Genomic DNA, 9,976 nt, shown 5'->3' with positions numbered 1-9,976 from the left:
GCAGGAGGGAGGGCTTCATGTTTCTGGACAATTGGGCTTTGTTCTAGAGAAGGTGGGACCTGTTCTGACGGGATGGTTTGCACCTGAACAGGACTAACATCCTTGGCGGTAGATTTACTGGTGCTGCTCCGGGGTGGGAGGGGGGGAGTTAAACTAGATTTGCAGTGGGAGGGGAAACAGTGTTAGAGCAGATAGTGAGGTGGAGGAGAATAAAGGTCATGCGAGGACTGCATGTACAGACAGAAATCAAAGGTTTGTACGTGATAGAAATGTTCTCAGGTGCATCTATTTCAATGCAAGGAGTATTGTAGGTAAGGCAGATGAGTTTAGGGCATGGATTGGCATGTGGGATTATGACATTATTGCTATTAGTGAGACTTGGTTGCAGGAGGGGCAGGACTGGCAGCTTAATGTTCTGGGGTTCCGTTGTTTCAGACATGAGAGGGGAAGGGATGAAAGGGGGAAGAGTGGCATTACTAGTCAGGGAAAATATCACAGCTGTGTGTATACAGGACAGCCCAGAGGGCTCGTCTACAGAGGCCATATGCGTGGAGCTGAGGAACGGGAAAGGTGAGACCACACTAATAGGGTTGTATTATACACCGCCCAATAGTCAGAGAGAATTGGAGGAGCAAATCTGTAGAGAGATAGAAGACCGATGTAAGAAACATAAAGTTGTAATAGAAAGGATTTTAACTTTCCACATATTGACTGGAACTCCCACGCTGTGAAAGGACTAGCTGGCTGGGAGTCTGTCAAATGTGTTCAGGAAAGTTTTTTTAAATCAATATATAGAGGTACCAATGAGGGAGGATGCAATACTTGATCTCCTGTTAGGGAAACAGACAGGTCAGGTGACAGAAGTATTTGTAGGTGAACATTTTGGGTCCAGTGACCATAATGTCATTAGTTTCAAGTTAATTATGGATAAGGATAGGTCTGATCCTCGAGTTGAGGTTCTGAATTAGAGAAAGGCCAATTTTGTGGAAATGAGAAAGGATCTAGGAAGAGTGGGTTGGGATAAGTTGTTTTCCGGCAAGGATGTGTTCAGTAAGCGGAAGGCCATTAAAGGCGAAATTTTGAGAGTGCAGAGTTTACATGTTCCTGCCAGGATTAAAGGCAAAGTCAACAGGCATAGGGAACCTTGGTTTTCTTTTTTTTCAGAATCAGAATCACTTTATTGCCAGTATGTGAAATATACTTGATTGTGGTTCATTTCCCTTTATTTTAATTTTCTTTTTATTTGGATAAGGTATTCACAAGTAATACACAAACTTTTTTTTACATATATAACCTTTTCCATTTTTTAATGTGAGTAAATCTATATTAATTTGTACAAAAATCTATATTAATTTTTCACAAGTGCACTTTGAGATAATATAGAAAATAATTAGGCACTCAAATAGATGTTTATGTGCAATTGTAATTCCACTCTATTTAACTAAATAATGGTAATAGTTGTTATAAAAATATTAATAATAGTGGTTGAATACTATTTTCCATGTATCTCTTCTGGTCCATTTCTTTCTGTTCCAAAATTTCCCCAGAAATTTTCTTTAGAATGACCATCCACAACCTGGTGGAGCAGAAACATTCAAACCTTCTATTCTTCCTGTAATTTTTACAGATCATCCATCCTTGTTTTTAGTCTCTGAAATATGTTCATAATTAAGAGCACTTGATATTAAAGTAGCTACTCCTCTTTTGTGGCTCAATTTATATGATGAATAAAATACATGCTTAAAGCCCATTCTTTTTAATTTTGCATGTTCGGATTGGCTCATTTGCATTTCCTGAAGGAAAGCTATTTGTGCCCTCTCTTTTCTCAATTTAGACATAATCTTATTTCTCTTAATTGGATTCAAAACCCCATTTACATTATAGGAAATTATTTTTACCAGTTCAATTTGCATTTTTCTGTAATAGAAAAAAAACACTCTCCTTTTCTAAACCAACAGAAAGCAATCCCTTCTCAACAGTAAACCAGAATATAAAACCAAGCCCTAGGCATTTTTGAACATAGAACATTTGAAAATTTTTCCCGACTTCCAACAGTGAGGCCTGAGCACTGACCTGCCTCAGTTCAGAGGGATAACCCCTATCTCCAGTCTGTGTTAGAGGGCCCCCCGCAGTGTGAACAGTCATAGAGAATTCTCTCCATTTTATGTCTCGACCATATTGCTATCATTCAAGTTATTCTGTCAAGATTATTTTCAATTATCAGCTTTCATTTTACCTTTAAGTATGATTTACTCTTTTCTACATTTCTCAATTATTCTGCACTCTCTGTACGTTCGCGTCTGAATACTTGCAGCTTTTCCTTATAACTTGACACTCTGGTTCTAGTGGAGCGTCCTTGCCGCACTGGCTGCCATGTCCACCGCCAAATCTTCTCCAGTAACGACTCCGGTTGGGTGATAATTTTTATGGGTAGTCCCCGAACTACTAGATCCAACGTTGCCTCTTCCACTGTAGCGTAGATTTTTGTCCCTTTATCGTAAAAGACTCTTAGCCGAGCTGGATACAGGGTCTGAAATCTGATGTTGTTTTCCTTCAGGACCCTCTGCGTTTCTGCGTATTCCTTCCATCTGGCAAGGATCCCCGATGCGTAATCGTGGTCTAAACTGGTTTTCCAGTGGTTCCACATGAAGCCTTTCCTTTGCCATGCCAGCTTAAGCACTTCTTCCTTCATTTTGCAAATGAGAAGTCTGACTAAAATTGATCTGAGCTGGGCATCTGCCGGGGGTTGTGGTGCCAACGCACAGTGGGCCCTTTCTATCTGTAGGTCTTTTGAGTCTGGTATGTCAAGGTTCTCTCTAAGCAGCTTCTCCACGAAGGGAATCACCAGTCCGGGTTTACCTTCAGCTCCTTCGGGAACTCCATAGATCCTCACATTTTCCCTTCTTGAGTGGCCTTCTTGGTCTATTAACTTCCACTGGAGCTGTTCTTGTAGCTTCAGCATTTCTCCTATCGCCTCCTCTGCGTTTTGCAGCCTCTCCTCAGTCCCTACAATCCTCACTTCGGCTTCATCTAACCTCAGATTAGTTTTTCCTATTTCTCCGTTAATATCTTCCAGCTGTTTGTTGATATCTTGTCAGAAATCACGAATTTCTCTAAGAATCAAAGTCAGATTCACCGATTCTTCCACATTATCTCCGTCCTGGCTAGCCGTGGGGGAACTACGCCCCTCATCTTGCTGTGTCTTTTTATATTTATCAGCCTTCTGAGCGGACTTTTCATTCTTCTACTTAGACTCCATCCTTGCCCCTTTTTATCGATATAGTTATGCAATACTAAATATTTGTCTAATTTCAACTTTGGGGCAGTTTACGTTCTTTTTTGTCGAGAGACCTTTTCCTACGGTGCCATTCTCTTGCTGACCCGGAAGTCCTCGGAACCTTGGTTTTCAAGGGATATTGGCGATCTAGTTAAGAAAAAGAGAGGGGTGTATAGCAGGTATAGACAACAAAGAACAAATGAGGTACTTGAAGCGTATAGAAAATGTAAGAAAATACTAAAGAAGGAAATCAGGAAGGCAAAAAGAAGACATGAGGTTGCTTTGGCAGATGATGTGAAGGTAAAGCTGAAGGGTTTCTATAAATATATTAAGAGTAAAAGGATAGTAAGGGACAAAATTGGTCCCCTAGAAGATCAGAGTGGTCGTCTATGTGTGTAGCCTCACGAGATGGGGGAGATCTTAAACAGGTTTTTTTTGCATCAGTATTTACTCAGAAAACTGGCATAGCGTATATGGAAGGAAAGGAAACAAGCAGTAGTGTCATGGAACATATAGAGATTAAAGAGGAGGAGGTGCTTGCTGCCTTACAGCGAATAAAGGTAGATAAATCCCCAGGGCCTGACATGATATTTCCTCGGATCTTGAGAGAGACTAGTGTAGAAATTGCAGGGGCCCTGGCGGAAATATTTAAAATGTCCTTAGCCACGGGTGCGGTACCAACAGATTGGAGGGTAGCTCATGTTGTTCTGTTGTTTAAAAAAGGCTCAAAAGTAAACCAGGAAATTACAGGCCAGTGAGCCTGACATTAGTAGTAGGTAAATTATTGGAAAGTGTTCTGAGAGATCGGATATATAAGTATTTGGACAACCAAGGGCTGATTAAGGATAGTCAGCATGGCTTTTGTGCGTGGTAGATCGTGTTTAATGAATCTTGCAGAGTTTTTCGAGGAGGTTACCAAGAAAGTAGATGAAGGAAAGGCTGTGGATGTTGTCTGCATGGACTTTAGTAAGGCCCTTGACAAGGTCCCGCATGGGAGGTTAGTTCAGAAGGTTCAAATACTAGGAATCCATGGAGAGATTGTAAACTGGATTCAAAATTGGCTGTGTGGGAGAAGACAGAGAGTGATAGTGGATGATTGCTTACCAAACTGGAGGCCTGTGAAGTGGTGTGCCTCAGGGATCTGTGCTGGGACCATTGTTGTTTGTTGTCTATATCAATGACATAGATGATAATGTGGTAAATTGGATCAGGAAGTTTGCTGATGACACTAAGACTGGAGGCAACACACATAAAAGTTGCAGGTGAACGCAGCAGGCCAGGCAGCATCTCTAGGAAGAGGTACAGTCGATGTTTTGGGCTGAAACCCTTCGTCAGGACTAACAGAAAGAAGAGCTAGATGCTGCCAGTGGCCACACATTTTAATTCCACATCCCAATCCCATTCTGATATGTCTATCCACGGCCTCCTCTCCTGTAAAGATGAAGCCACACTCAGGTTGGAGGAACAACACCTTATATTCCGTCTGGGTAGCCTCCAACCTGATGGCATGAACATTGACTTCTCTAACTTCTGCTAATGCCCCACCTCCCCCTCATATCCCATCCGTTATTTATTTATATACACACATTCTTTCTCTCTCTCTCTCCTTTTTCTCCCTCTGTCCCTCTGACTATACTCCTTGCCCATCTTCTGGGTTTCCCCCCACCTTGTCTTTCTCCCTGGGCCTCCTGTCCCATGATCCTCTCATATCCCTTTTGCCAATCACCTGCCCAGCTCTTGGCTCCATCCCTCCCCCTCCTGTCTTCTCCTATCATTCTGGATCTCCCCCTCCCCCTCCCACTTTCAAATCTCTTACTAGCTCTTCCTTCAGTTAGTCCTGACGAAGGGTCTCAGCCCGAAACGTCGACTGTACCTCTTCCTAGAGATGCTGCCTGGCCTGCTGCTTTCACCAGCAACTTTGATGTGCGTAGCTTGAATTTCCAGCATCTGCAGAATTCCTCGTGTTTGAACTTTTATATGTGTTGCTTGAAATTCCAGCATCTGCAGATTTCATCATGTTTGCTAAGATTGGAGGCATTGTGGACAGCAAGGAAGGCTTTCAAAGCTTGCAGAGGGATCTGGACCAACTGGAAAAATGGGCCAGAAAGTGGCAGATGGAATTTAATGCAGGCAAGTGTGAGGTGTTGCATTTTGGAAGGACAAATCAAGGTAGGACATACACAGTAAACAGTAGGGCACTGAGGAGGGCGAAGGAACAATGGGATCTGGGATTTCAGATACATAATTCCCTGAAAATGGTGTCACAGGTAGACAGGGTTGTAGAGAAGGCTTCTGGCATCCTGGCATTCATAAATCAAAGTACTGAGTATAGGAGTTGGGATGCTATGGTGAGGTTGTATAAGACATTGGTGAGGCCAAATTTGGAGTATTGTGTGCAGTTCTGGTCACTTAACTATAGGAAGGATATCAATAAGATTGAAAGAGTGCGGAGAGGATTTACTAGGATGTTGCCGGGTCTTGAGGATTCGAGTTACAGGGAAAGATTGAACAGGTTAGGATTTTATTCCTCGGAGCGTAGAAGAATGAGGGGGGAATTTGATAGAGATTTACAAAATTATGAGAGGTATAGACAGAGTAAATGCGAGTAGGCTCTTTCCACCTAGATTAGGAGAGATAAATATGAGAGGACATGGCTTTAGGGTGAAAAGGGAAAGGTTTAGGAGGAAAATTAGGGGAACTTTTTCACTCAGAGAGTGGTGGGAGTGTGGAACGAGCTGCCATCTGACATGGTAAATACAGGCTCACTCTTAAGTTTTAAGAATAAATTGGATAGATACATGGGAGAGGTCTGGAGGGTTATGGACTGGGTGGAGGTCAATGGGACTAGCGGAATAAAGTTTTGGCACAGTCACTTAGGTTAGCTTCCAGATTGCCACCCACTTTATGTAAAGCCAATGTCTCCCTGATTCCAAAACCAGGCCGTGATCCTGAGCTGGTTTCATCATATCGCCCCATTTCGCTGCTGCCCATTGAAACCAAAATTCTTGTGAAAGTCCTGGCCAATAAGTTAAAAGAACGTATTTGTTCTATTATTCATCCAGATCAATCCGGCTTTTTGCCAGGTAGACATATGTATTTTAATTTGCGCCATCTTTTCAATATTTTATATGCAAAGCATGCAGAAGAGGCTGTAGTCATCTCATTAGATGTACAACATGCATTTGACCAAGTGGAATGGCCATATATGATGTTTGCACTTAAGAAATTTGGATTTGGACCATCCTTCATTAAATGGATTGAGATCCTTTATTCAATTTATTAAGTTGAGCGGGTTAAACGCAATATTGACTTTTGGAAAACTCTTCCAATTTCTTTGGTGGGGAGGGTTAACGCAATCAAGATGATTGTACTGCCACAATTTCTTCATCTTTTCCAGTCAATTCGATGTTTTATTCCTCCGTCATATTTTAAGCAATTGGATTCAATTATTATACCCTTTATTTGGAATTATAAAGCCATTAGAATTACTAAAAAACACTTGTCAAAGCCCAAGGAAACAGGTGGTTATGTCCTACCAAACGATAAAATGTATTACTGGACTGCCCACCTATCCATTCTTGCATGGTGGAAAAAAGGCCCACCCTCTACCTTAGACTCGTGCCCAGCATGGTTAGTCATAGAGTGAATGCTTTGTAAGAAGTCTTCCTTACCAGCTCTCCTTAATCGCCCCACTGCAGTTAAAAAGTCACAGTTTAATAACAACTTCGTGGTCGGCAGCACTATAAGAATTTGGATTCAATTACACATTAAGGCCCTAAAAACTTATATTGACGCTCTGATCTGTGACAGTCATTCCTTTTTGCCTGGCCTGAATGATACTGTTTTTTTCCGTCAGGAAACAGAGAGGCATCTGTAATATAAGTGACCTATATATTAATGGTAACTTTGCCTCATTAGCACAGTTACAAGCAGCTTACAATATCCCTGCATCTAGTTTTTTAGGTATTTACAAATTCAAGATTATGTTCGGAAATATATACCTAACTTCGAGGTTTCAGACAAACATGAGTCCCTGGAGGCAAAAAATAATTTTGACCCTGTTACTCAGAGTGCGCTATCCTATTTTTATCAGATCCTACGTAATGGAGCTCGGGTGAATACTGCAGGTCTTAAACAGGCATGCGTGGATGAATTGAGTACAGAATTGACAGAGGAGGTCTGGGATAAGTGTTTAACGAGTATACATGATTGTTCGGTCAATGTTAGACGCAGACTTATACAGTTTAAAACACTACATAGACTCCATTATTCCAAAGAAAAGTTGCGCAGTTTCTACCCTGATGCCAGTTTGTAATAGATGTAAATCTGTGAACAGTAACTTGTCACATTCATTCTGTTGTAAGCTTTATGCATACTGGAAAAGTATTTTTCACTGTTTCTCTGAGGCGGTGGGAACCAAACCCACTCATAGCCATCCTTGGAGCAACAAGCTCCCTATCTTCAGCCAATATGCATGAAAAAGCAGCTGTATTGTTTGACAGGGTGATTGCTAAGAAGTTAATCTCACAAATGTGGAAAATGGACTCTGTGCCTACGTACGAACTGTGGCTGAGAGAACTGGCAAATACTTTACGTTTGGAAAGACTGAGACTATGTAATGAGGACAGAGGGGACATCTTTGAAAGGATATGGGGCTCTGTATTGGCTTTCTTACGGGGTGAGGACAGGTTTTTTGGTGTGGTGCACCTCTGCTGTGTATGTTTACTTTTGCCTTTATATTTTTCTCCTTTTTGCTGCTCAATAGTTAATTTGATTTTGCCGTGGTTCTGGTTTTTGTGGATGTGCTGTTGGTTTTTTTGTTCGTTTGCTTGTTAGTGATAAATAAAAAATTTTAAAAATTCATTTAAAAAGCTTCAGCACAGACTAGAAGGTCTGAATGACCTGTTTTCTGTGCTGTAGTGTTCTATGGTTCTATGGCCTTGGTCACCCGAACTATAAAGCATTGTGCTAACCACTACATTACCGTACGCTGGGAGTTGAACCTGTATTGGTCATGGTCGCCCGAACTATAAAGTGTTGTGCGAACCATTACATTACCATGCGCTGGGAGTTGAAACTGTATTGGTCATGGTCGCCCGAACTATAAAGTGTTGTGCGAACCATTACATTACCATGCGCTGGGAGTTGAAACTGTATTGGTCATGGTCGCCTGAACTATAAAGCATTGTGCTAACCACTATGCTACCATGCTACCCCACAGTCTAACTGACTCTTCTTGAAATGAATGCTAACAATGCATTTGCAAGGAAATGTTTTGAGCACCATGTGATCGGAAATGTGAGAAGGCGTAGCTCACTCAAGTTTGACGATTGAGTAGTTAAGGCATCAATTCGCAGCAGTTGGTGTTTTGAGCAGTGATCAGAAATGATTGGCAAGAACAAATATAAAATATGGCAGGGGCAAGTGGAGTCGCCATTGTTTGAGTGGCCACTGTAGGAGCGGAGAGTGTTACAGTGATTATTTGAGGCTTTGGCTCTTCGAGGCTTCAGCAAGGAGAAGCTTGTGTGAGAGGGGATTAAAAAAGCTGTAGGTGGATGTTTTTCTCCAGTTTACTTATTATTCCCTTCTTTACATTTACACAGTTAGGACAGTAGGAATGCCAGGCAGGATTGTTGAATGGTCCTCTAGGGGCATGTGGAAAGGCAGGGAGACCTCTGGTATCCCTGACATCTACAACTGCGAGAAGTGCATCCAGCTGCAGCTTCAAACACACCGTGTTAAGGGGGTGGAGCTGGAACTGGATGAACTCTGGTCATTCAGGAGGCTGAGGTGGTGACAGATTGAGAGGTAGTTACAGCATAGGTGCAAGACACAGAAGACAGGAAAGCGAAAGGGGGCAAAGCAGCCAGTACAGAGTACCCCTCTGACCCCTCAACAATAGGTCATTTAGTTTGTGGAATCTTACAAGAAAGCATTCAAAAACAGCTTCTATCTGAAGCACAGTTCACATTTTAAAGAACAGTGGAAATCACGGTTTCAATGGAACCACAGACAGAAACTCAATTAAGTTGCAGTCAGGAATGAAAGACAGCGTGAACAAAATCGTAGCATCTAAACAGAAACTGGTATGGCCAAAGAAATTGTGTTATCATTGTGCAGGGGCTCACATACATTAAACAAATGCAGATTTAAAGGCAAGATTTGCAGAAAATGCAACAAAGCAGGTCACATATAAACAACACGTCAGGCAGACAAAGCTAAATGGACTGCTCAGGAAAGAGAAAATGCTAAAAAGTCAAGTTGCAGTTTCAAAAAGAGAACTAATCTGCACGTCGTTGATGAAAAATCTGATAATGATGAGAGTGACACCAAATTGTGAAGCTTTGAGATTTACGGTGTGAAAATTAAAAATAGACAAGCACTATGGCTTATGCCAGAAGCAAATGGAAAATTAATTAAAATGAAATTGGACACTGGTTCAGTTGCTTCAGTCATTCCACAAAATAAGTTTGAACAGCATTTCAAATATACCAAACTGAAGCCTGTGGATATCCAATGAAGAACTTACACTGGGGGAAAAATAACTCCTGAGCCATCCAAGTCTCTGTAATGACTACAACATCATAGCTCCAAGTACTGATCCATGCTCTGTGAAATACAACAACCAACAAGCCACATTGAGCTTGTATGTGGTATAAACAGAAGGGCCAGCATTGTGGGGCTGTGATTGGCTGAGAC

The sequence above is a fragment of the Mobula birostris genome, chromosome 6 (assembly GCF_030028105.1).
Source record: "Mobula birostris isolate sMobBir1 chromosome 6, sMobBir1.hap1, whole genome shotgun sequence".
Taxonomy (NCBI): Eukaryota; Metazoa; Chordata; class Chondrichthyes; order Myliobatiformes; family Myliobatidae; genus Mobula; species Mobula birostris.
The sequence above is the reverse complement of the archived record's forward strand: the minus strand, read 5'-3'. Positions refer to the sequence as shown.